This window comes from Cryptomeria japonica, chromosome 7, assembly GCF_030272615.1.
Source record: "Cryptomeria japonica chromosome 7, Sugi_1.0, whole genome shotgun sequence".
NCBI classification, from domain to species: Eukaryota; Viridiplantae; Streptophyta; class Pinopsida; order Cupressales; family Cupressaceae; genus Cryptomeria; species Cryptomeria japonica.
Window position 1 is genome coordinate 253,782,088 of NC_081411.1, and position 11,092 is coordinate 253,793,179.

The window sequence follows — 11,092 nt, forward strand, 5'->3', positions numbered from 1 at the left end:
TAGTGTATAAAATGGCCTCGAAGATTTGAATTGTGCCGCACATCCATCAGACCAAACAAAATGTGCCTCTCTCTTTCAAATATTCAAAAAACTTCTTAAAGCAATATTGTACAAAAAGTGTGTCATGCTCCTTATCATCACTCATATAGAAGTGATACTCTTTCTTAATGACAAGATTTTCAAATATACTATCAACACCATCCAAATCCCTTTGTGCATATCTATAACACACATGTGCCATAATAGTGATTTGCTTTGAAAAGTAATACTCTGATTGAATCTCTTTTTGATGTGCAAAAGAGTAATTTTCTGTGAAGTCCACTACGGAAAGAATAGTTCCAAGTGGGAAAGTGTCTCTTAATGTTTTAGATTGTTCTTCTTTTCACTTGGCAAAAAAACCATGGCATATGTATGGTTTTATCAACTTACAAAAATTTTCCATAAATGTTCCAATAGGTATTTCCTCTTCTACATAATCTAACATTGTAGATTCCTTTCCAAATTTTGTTTCAAATTTTTTACATACTTGTAACTCTTGCAATTCACCATCTTCCTCAGGTTAGTATCTTCATCTCTCAAAGGCAATTTAGCCAGCTCCCCGCATGTTCCACAAATTATTTTTATGCAATTTATTTGACCGGTTGCATTATCATCTGACTTATCACATAAGATGGATGCTAAGAATTGACGTGTTCGTTTAGGAGGAGCTTTTTCATAACCATCACTATCTTCTCTAATCTTTTGAAACCCCTGATAGTATAGATCAAATTCGATGTGATAACAAAGACTTTGGTTGCCCTCACATACTATGGCCTTAACCGTTCAAATATGGTTTGTCCAATCTTTATATGAGAGTTTGTTTTAGTAAACAACACATACAATTCATGTTTTGTTGTGTCTAACCAATGTTTTACATGGAGATCATAACGATCAGGGCCAATCCTTTGCTTGATAACATCTCTATTGTTTGATGAAGGATGAGTATTATCATTCCAACAACTTATCACAAAGTTCCTAACAACATCTTCAATTCTATCAGAATGAGGAGCTCTACACATAATTGCCCAATTCCCTTCTGAGGTAGTATCATCCAAACTCTTTCTCCTTTTCACATATTTTGATATTGTCCTTCTACTAAAACCAAACTCAGATGACAGTGAAGAGATTTGTCTTTTTTATGCAATCTTTCATTTACTAAAGATGTCAACATCACTCTTCTTGAAATGGTCTTATCTACTATTTGAGATATTTTACCAATGTTCACCAAACCTTTCTTAACATTATCAACAATAGACTTTTGTAGCTGAGAAGTTTTCCTCTTTTGACCTGTTGTATCTATACCCAACAATTTCAGTGGATCTATTAAGTCTTTATGAGTAAGTACAATTGATAACAATTGAGATTTCTCTAGTGTAGTATCAAGATTGTTTAAATGAGACATTATTTCTTTTGCACTTTTATTCATTGACCTTCTTTTAGTATGTCTAGGTTCTTCACTGAGACGTTTCAACTCATCCACATCCATTTCAAGTAAATGAACTAAATTTTTATAAGAAATATTTCTCTTCACCTATTTAGCTAGATCCACAATATGCTCATCCATACCAGTGGTAGGAGGTAAGGAGCCTGACCCCTCTCCTTCAACCATGATTGGTTTAATTTGGGAAAGCTCCTTCCTATGTTCATCAACTATATTGTGTTCTTCAATGGGTTCGTTTTCCTTGACTCTCGCTTGAGAACTCCCTTCTTCTGGAGCCCATTCTACACATTATTCAAGATGATAGAGAATATTTTTAATGCAATGAAATTCCAAGTTTAATTTGAAACCAAATTTTCAAGTCATTTAGTAAGACCTAAATATTATGCATAATAGATGGACTATTATGTCATATTTAAGACCTATTATTGCATAATAGACCTCCTAATATCACATGCAATAGGTCCTAATATCTGCATAATATAGGTCTTAAGGGGACTCTTGAGTATAATGTGAAATGTTTTTGCATACATACAGTCATATAAGTAGAACCTATAATGACATAATAGGTTCTAAATTTATGTCATATTTAAGACCTATAATCACATAATAAGCCCTAATATCACATAATAGGCCTTATTATTACTTAATATGACCACGTATGCAAAAACATTTTACATTAATATACTTGACTCCCCTTAAGACATATATATTATGTGATATTAAAGGACCTATCACATGCAATTAAGTAGGTCTTAAATATGACATAAGTTAGAACCTATTATGACATAATAGGTCTTATTAATTATGACTTAATACATGACCACGTATGCAAAAACATTTCACATTGTACTTGACTCCCCTTAATCATATTATTCAAATATTAGGACCTAAATTATGCGATAATAGGTCATTAATTTATCACGTGTACATCATAGGTATATCTCATAAATATAGGTCTTAAGGCCCAGACTCAAGTATATAATGTGAAATGTTTTTGCATATCTGGTCATGTTATTAAGTCACAATAAGACCTATTATGTCATAATAGGTTCTATTATGTCATATTTAAGATAGGTATTATCGCATATAATAGGTCTTAATATCACATAATAGGCCCTAGTATCACATAATATAAGTTTTAAGGGGACAAGTATAATGTGAAATATTTTTGCATACACTTGAAAACAAAGAAGACACAATGTTTGTTTGTTTGAAAGTGTTGGATTGTTTTGATCATGCAAGCAAAAATCCTAGGGCTGGACGAGACAATAGTTGTTGAATCTCACTTGGGGGGTTACCTCGAGCTACGTAATTTAGAGTGGATACTTAGGTGCTTGACCCCACTAGCTCCCCTCCACGACACTCACTTATCCAGGGAAGCCAAGCACGAGTCCCCACGAAAACTCCCCATGGCGAACTTTGTATCTCTGCTAAGAATTGTAAGAATGTGAGCCGCTTCAGAGGTTTGACCTCCTGTGCTAGCAACTATAAGGTTTTTGGCTTCTAACACAAAAGGTGTCTAGTAAGGGCATCCATTCGGGTGGCTATAATCAGGAGCATGTTACACTTCGTTAAATGGAAGGCCTCCAGCCTATAGAGGTTGTGCTCTCTAGGGTTAATAGGGAGTCATAACACCGTTATAGCATCATGTAACACCCGTAGCTTGCAATTTTCATCACAAACACATTTATTAATAGTGGCTTGGAAGAGCTTGGCTTTAGCTTGTTACCACTTTGGGTCGTTCCCTCTCACCGAGCCTTAAGGGATACTCAGGAGGCAGGCCCTTTTCTAAGGATAAAACGAAAAGAGCCTATTGTTGAAGACACAAAAGACAAGTTTGTTAATTTTTGGAGCACCAATTGAAGTGTTCGCTAAACTATAAAGACACATGGTTTGAAAATATAAATTAAATTATATATTTATGGACTATCTAAATTAGATTATAAATAATAAATAATAAATGGGAAAGAGAGGGGTCCTAAAGATCTAAATTTTAAATTAAAACCATGATCTATTATAAATGGACTTAAGGGGGGAGAGAAAATGTAAATTACACAACAAGCAAGTTAATGGAATTTGAAATGAAAATACACATTATTTCAAATTAAAACATAATTATTTTTAATTAAAATGAGATTATTTTTAATCCTACTATTTTCAATTGATTTAATAAAAATAACATCATTCAGACTTAATTAAGATACAATTATTATATAAATTAAATTAATTTAATTTAATTAATATTATTTAAAATAATTTTCATAAAAATATTAGATAAAAAATATTTCACTAATACTAACAAATAAACACAATTTTTGGTACAAAATACATATAAAATTAAATATAAATAAAAATAAAAATACATACTTGCATCATGATATCTTTGCCTTCTTTGTTCTCAATAGCTTTGTTTTGTTTCAGGAGAATAATTCCTTGAAGTCTTATTTTGCCTTCTCTTCTTGTTCCCCGTGCTTTTAAAATAACCTTCAAATATCTTCAAATTATTGCCCTCAAACTAACTTTCAAATGTCTTCTTTCATCTAAAAATGAGATTTGTTTTATCATTTGTGTCTAAGAAAAATGAAAAAAATTATGTATATTTATATGACTATACGAAAATGTAAACAAAAAACAAAATTGTGTCGGCCAAGGTTCGAACGAATGCTGATAGTTACAAAAGGTCGAGTTCGTTCAAACCCAACCATTACATGAAAGTACACATCATTATTTTTCCTAAGGGGTTCGAGTGAAGGGGGGTTTGATCGAACCCCCATTCACTCGAATCACTGTTCGTTCAAACCCCCTTTTTAGAGACCTCTCCTCAAATTTTTTAGAGTTCTGAGAAAATTTTGCCTTCGGACCTCTGGTTCAAGGTACAAATGAAAGAATCTTGATAACCCAAAAATATAAGATGGTAGTGCTCGAAGAAATCTTTTCGACGAGTATAGTTTTATTACATTGTGAATTTATTATGTTCTTGTTTTTTAAATTTTATGGAATATTGGTTTTTCATCGAACATGAACTTCTTTGTTCAACACATTGGGAAAAATAGGAAACTAATTCAAAAAAAATTGAAAAATATCTATGCCCCAAGTATTGATGTCTTCTTTCTATCAAAAAAAAAAATGAATTTCGATATATATAGAACAAGTTATGTGTTCAAACTTAAACCTATGTTTGAATTATAACTAGTCAAACTTCAAAACTTAATAAAATAAAAAATATTCAACATATCATGATCAAACCAACAACAAGCCCTGGATATTGATGTTACAAGACAAAATTCGAAAGAATTGAGTTTTTATCATTTATAGAAAAAAAAAGTTATGCATTTCGGGAGGCACATCACTCTAAAAAAATGTAGTTTGCTGTAAAAAACTACTTTTTGAAGGAGATGGAATTTTTTGTTTTTTAAACCTTCAAAAAAAATTGAAACAAATATATTTAGAATCTACAGACAAAATGCTACAAATCACTAATTTACATCATCTTCAAATTCTTAATAGTTTCAAAGTTATATTTGTCAGAAGTTGAAGATTATTTTAAAAATGTTCATCTCATTGTCAAAAGTGGCAAAAAAGTGGGAACCATTATTGTGAGTTCACCCATTGCAATAAATTGTATTCATATTGTGAATGTGATTCTCACTGTGGCTTTCCCTTCTTAAGTCTTTCCACATAAATTTGGCATTCATGTGTTTGTTGTGCATTGTGCTTTCAAGATTTATTACTATTGTGGTTATATATTTATGGTTTGAAGTTTAAAGATTAGAAATCAAGTGTTTCAAGGTCTAGATTGATTTACCCCCTTCTCAATACTGTGGTGTGTTCAACACTAAATCTATGAAAAATAATTCTTATAAGACCCTACCTTAGTGCTATTGCTTTTTCTTCGTTATTAGATTTTGTCCTTACATATTTAGCATATCCTTATATCATTATTCCCTTAGCATCCCTAACAACAACAACTACACTAGGATTCCTCTTACAACGCCCATTAAAATTTAACTTAACCTAGTCTTTCCCAATTTTCCTCCAACTTACATGCTTTCTTAAATTCTTTTTGGCGACTTTGATTTTATCCATACCATAGGTAACTCCCACCACCTTCTAAAATATAGCTCAAGAAGGGTAAATGGTTGGATAGAACATTGGTGTATCATACGATTTATGTTTTGCCTGACTACATTCTTAGGAATTTGGAAAACCTCCTTACTATTCTTAATATCTTCTCTAAAAACTCTAATATTCTTCTCTTCCCATATGCACCAAGCAAGAAAGGGAGGTATATGGTTCCATAAATTTATAACCACTACATGTCTGAAAGGACAATCATTTCTCTAAGTTTCAATAAATTGTTCAAATATTTTCGAATCTTGTAACATGTTTTGAAGAAGTCCTTCGCAACACCCTCCATGTCATATTTAATTGTGTCGTAGTACCCCTGAAAGATGGTCGAGGGGAAACCATCCAAACCATGAGCTTTATAAGAATTAAAGGAGAATATGACATTCTTGACCTCATGTTTAGAGACAACATTACTCAAGTTAAAGGTGTACTTATCAGTAAGTACATTGGGGATAAAATCAAATTATTCATCCTTTTGGTCAATATCTCTAGAAACATCCATGTAATAATTCATACTTTTGATTAGTATAAGCTCAAACAAGAATATTATTGTGTGACATATAATATTTTATCAGGAACTCAAGAGGGACACTATTTTAAGTATTTGTATATATGGATTACATGTGATACAATTTTTACTTAGTACACATGTAAATCAAATGAAATGTAGGCAAGCATGTCTTTTGCAAAAACTCCATATGAAAATTAAAATAAATTTAAAAGTTAGCTTAGATTTAAATTAGTCAATATATAGTTAAGGCATCACTCATGGCTCAGTGTAAAAGTTTATGAAAAAAATATTTTAAATAATTTATATTATCAATTAATATAGAAACAATTTAGTAGATATCTAGAATGAAATTAATTAATAATTTATTTTGTTGATAACTATTACAAGTGCGGTTGTCGTTGCACCAAAAGATCAACCTGTTAATTCCTGATACAACCACTAGACTTATAGAATCCACAGGAGGCGGTTAAACCATGCCACAAACCCAAGCGCTATGCTGCACAACACAAGGAGACCAAGGGCACACACCTTGCAACAATAACTACTTTGCTAAGGTTTGAGTGTCTAGGGCTCTAGTGTTCGTAAGGTGAAAAGTTCTATAAGTAGGTATACCATGCACAATAATATTAAGAGCTATAACTTAGGTCATTTGAATGCAAGGGGCTAATATCAATTTAAAAATAACAATTTCTTATAGTGAATTAACCATTACATATTTGATAGTTTTTTATACTTTTCATGAATAAATACTTTTGGAATAATTTTTATTTTGTTTCCTATTTTGCTTCACCTTATCATTCAAACTTTGAGGCTATTAGTAAAATTTTATGGGTCACTTCATTAATGTGGATGAAACTACTACAAACATCACTAACACCACCTTTGCTTGATTATTAGTTAAATTGGATTTATATAAGCCTATCAAAACAAAGGTTGCTTTTGAAGTCCTAAATCATTCTTGGTGCCAAGCTTTGATTTGTGAGGGCATTTTCTTTCATTATGGACATTTCTTTTTCATAGGTCATTTGGCTTCTTGTTGTTCTCACCTTAAGGTCCTGAGATCTTCCTCTTGCTGCAAGGATGTTATTTGCGAATATTTTATACTTGGCATACATTTATTTTATTATTTTGAGACTTTTAAGTCACCTATTATTTGTGGAGCGGTGGCTCCTCCTCTGTCTTTGGTACGTACTACATGTATTTTGGATTCTGCAACTTGTTTGGAGTGTGTGGTTATTGTGCCTCCTATTCATGGTGTTGTGATTTTTCTTCTACTTTTGGTCTCCTTGGTTGGACATTTATCTCCTTTCTTATTTATCCAAAATTGTAATCTAGAGAGGGTTTATCCTCCCTCCTCTCTCAAGTCTATTGATTTTGATGTTTTTCTCTTTGATTGCAGTTCAAAGAAGGAAGAAAGGTCATCCAAACGTGTGTCCCAAACCCTAGTTAATGTTGTCCATCCTTTTAGATCTAATATTTAGATTGTGTAACTCTTTATGATACCCTTATTACAATTGTTCTTTTTGGCTTTTTTTGTTCACCAACTTTATTGTAATAGAATTAAGACGCTTTCAAAAATCCCCTTAATTAATAAAAAATAATTAAATATCTCAATTTAAAAACTATATAATTTCCTTGAATAAAAAACTTTATAATTTTTATAATTATAGAATAAATATTAAATATGACACACCATTAAAAAAAAAATTGTAAAACAATTATTAATATACTAAATTAAATACATAATATGTTTAAGTTTTAATTTATAACGAATTCAATTCATCGAGCACAAATAATAAAAAAATCATATTACAACATTAAAAAACTCCCAACAAGTAAAATAATAAACATTCTTAAAAAATAATATTAAATGATAAATTTTTATAACTGCATTTAAATTATAGATATAAATGATACAAGTAGCCATGTCGTATATGTTTAACCGTTGGAAGGTTACCGTTAGTCTCCTAAAACTTTTTGCACTTTTTGGACATTCACTATCAATCTTTATACTCATCATTCCCGTCTAAGGAGGATTCCTCTGCCAATGATAATGCCATAAACGACGTTGAAACAGTCTTAAACGAGCTGCGTGGAGAAGAAATACATCAACTGCTGAAAGCAAGAGAAGACAGATACGATGGGGTAGAAATTGACGTAGAAAATATGCACAACGATGTTCGTCGTTTCGCATCTTCACTCAAGGCATCACTTACTCATTGGGCACGCCAGGTGAGTGCTTTCTTAACACTACATATAAATCCCTCAATAAATATAAAAGAAAATGAAAAATAGCTTTAATTCATACTTGTTGGCTGTGAAGGGAAAGAAGGGAGTGTGGATCAAAGTAGCCAAGGAACAGGCCAAATTAGTTCCGGTTGCGATTGAGGTCAGTTTTTCAAAAAATCGCTCCCACGTTGATTTTTTATGTTGCAGAAACATTTGTTGTGATCTTTAACACGTAATATTTTTGTAAATGATATAGAGTCACAGATATATGCTATAATACAATTTTTATACTTTATGGCGAGTTGCAGGAAGGATTTTGGTATCACCATGCAGAACCATCATATGTGATGTTAGCGTTTTGGATCCCTGAAACTCCTTGTACTATCCCTGATAATGCTTCACATCAAGTGGGAATCGCAGCTTTTGTATACAACAGCAAAGGAGAGGTAACTACACATGCAATTGGACTATTTTAATCATACAATCTTATATGCTGTATTTGTTCTGCTATATGTAACTGTGAGAAAATATTAAGCGCTTCAAGGTTTTGTGCAGGTGAAGTGGGATTTCTTTTTATACAATTATGTTAATCAAAATATTTATGACTAGTATATTAACTATGTATTAATGTTATTTTGAAACGCGATCAAATCCAATGAAGCATACAGATCTAACTCAAAATGTTGCCAAAGACTCGATGTGTTTGTCAAGTAGTGACTTGATGTGTTTGTCAAGTAGTCGTGTATAGGAAATCTTGTACACCCGGTTAATTTTGGTCAACTTACTGCTGTCCAACCTTTATCATCGCAATGTGGATGCAGGTTCTCGTAGTTCAGGAAAAGTGTGGACCTTACAAAGATTCAGGACTGTGGAAAATGCCCACAGGAAGGATTAAACAGGTATCAGATTTAAATTAAATTTATCAAGCCTAGAGTAAAAAAAATTTATGACGTAATTACAAGGCACACATATATGTATTTATGCCCAATTTCTGCTTCACAGGGGGAAGGCATTAAAGAAGGGGCTGTAAGACAAGTTAGAGAAGAAACAGGGGTAAACCTCTCTCTTGTCTGACCTCTTTCCTCCGAATTGTGATTTGTCTCTTTATTCTATTATAATTTAAAGCATTTCTTATAGTTTAAAGTTTTCTTGAATTTTGACAGATTGATACAGAATTTATACAAGTGGTCGGCTTCAGGTATAGAAAACATTTATCATATAAAAGCCCTACTGTTTTTTAACATTGTTTCGTAAATTTTACGAGGGTGGGTATGCTTGATAGATTAATTTTTAGCTTTCTAATTACTGTCCGTGCATGAATTACAGGGATGGTCACAATGCCCCTTCTGGAAAATCTGATCTACTTTTCGTGTGTTTGTTGAAACCAATTTCTTTTGACATTGTTATACAAGATACTGAAATTTCAGCAGCAAAGGTATGTATTTGATCATAAGGTGGTACTTTTTCTGCCGGATTATTTTTAATATCACATAACTGATGCGAAAATTTGTTTTGTTCAGTGGATGGCAGTAGATGAATTCGCAGCTCAACCAAAAATGCAGCAAAGCAAACTTCTCAAGGACATGACCGGCGTTTGCGTTGCCAACATGGAGGGACGATGTAGAGGATTTTCAGCCATTGAAATACCATCGCAGAAACCCTCTGTTTTTTACTGCAGTGCCATTGATACTGTATAATTTACTGGGAAAAACAGATAGAATGGACGTCAGTCACACATTTCGTTTACGTATTTAGTTTCCAGTAAGTAGGAAAAAGCAGTTTTGAGGCTAACTTTGGACAATTATCAAGATGAATAAAATCACGTCACCACATATAAGTGACGGCATGATGTGTCGTTTAAATTTTACTCTTTATTCTTGTTCTCTCCAAAGCTTAAATTCTTGCGACGCCGGGCATTGTACTCTTCCAAAAATGATTACACATAAAATGTTGAATGGTGACATTTTTCCAAAGGATGATTACCATGCACTAATAGTCATGTAGTTTCATAAAATGTATACATAAGTATACTTTTACTTAGATACTTAGATATTGGAAGTTCAATTATCTTTATAAAATGGAGACAGTAAATAAGTGTTTTCAAGTCGGTTGCAACATTTCAATTTGTATATAAATTTATTCTATGTTTATAGGTTTTAATTTTTAAACAAATTTTTAGTTTTTAAGAAATTACAGTAAGTTATAGAAAAACATAATTGCAAAATATTATTTCTAATACATGAATCTTTTTATTCATTCAAATTTGATTACATTTTGGCTCTCAATGTAAAGGTCTGCTCTTCATCTCAATACAGATGAGACTACACATTCTCCTTCAAACAGTATGAGGGAAAAATATTTATAAGATTACATCATCTAAAAATAGACTCAAATTGGACTTGGATGTTCCATGCATCTATTATTCATTTTATGCATTCTTTGAACAACTGCAAATAAACACATAAACAATATTTAAACATAAACTATCTTAAGATTAAATTGTGCATGGAAAACAATCGAATGCTGATGACATTGTAGAACTATGAGTGAAGTGTATACCAATGTTAGATATGCACATGCTCCATCTTAATGTTGAGTGGATTCACTAGATTACCTCAATGTTTTTATAAATTTAACTTGAGCAACTCATTGTGCAACATTGTCATCATTCTAGTCTTATAGACCCACATAGTACACTTCTTGTAGAGCACCCATTTACTCATGTCTCTCCTTTATGAGATATC

At 32.0% G+C, this 11,092-nt stretch overlaps 1 long non-coding RNA gene across 1 annotated transcript; it reads left to right on the top strand.

Annotated features, from left to right (window-relative positions):
- Positions 1-8,662: 8,662 nt before the first annotated feature.
- LOC131053221 (uncharacterized) lies at positions 8,663-9,374 on the top strand. The gene is made up of 3 exons (XR_009358444.1): positions 8,663-8,794; positions 9,170-9,247; positions 9,351-9,374. It is a non-coding gene; the product is annotated as an uncharacterized LOC131053221 (long non-coding RNA).
- Positions 9,375-11,092: the final 1,718 nt, after the last annotated feature.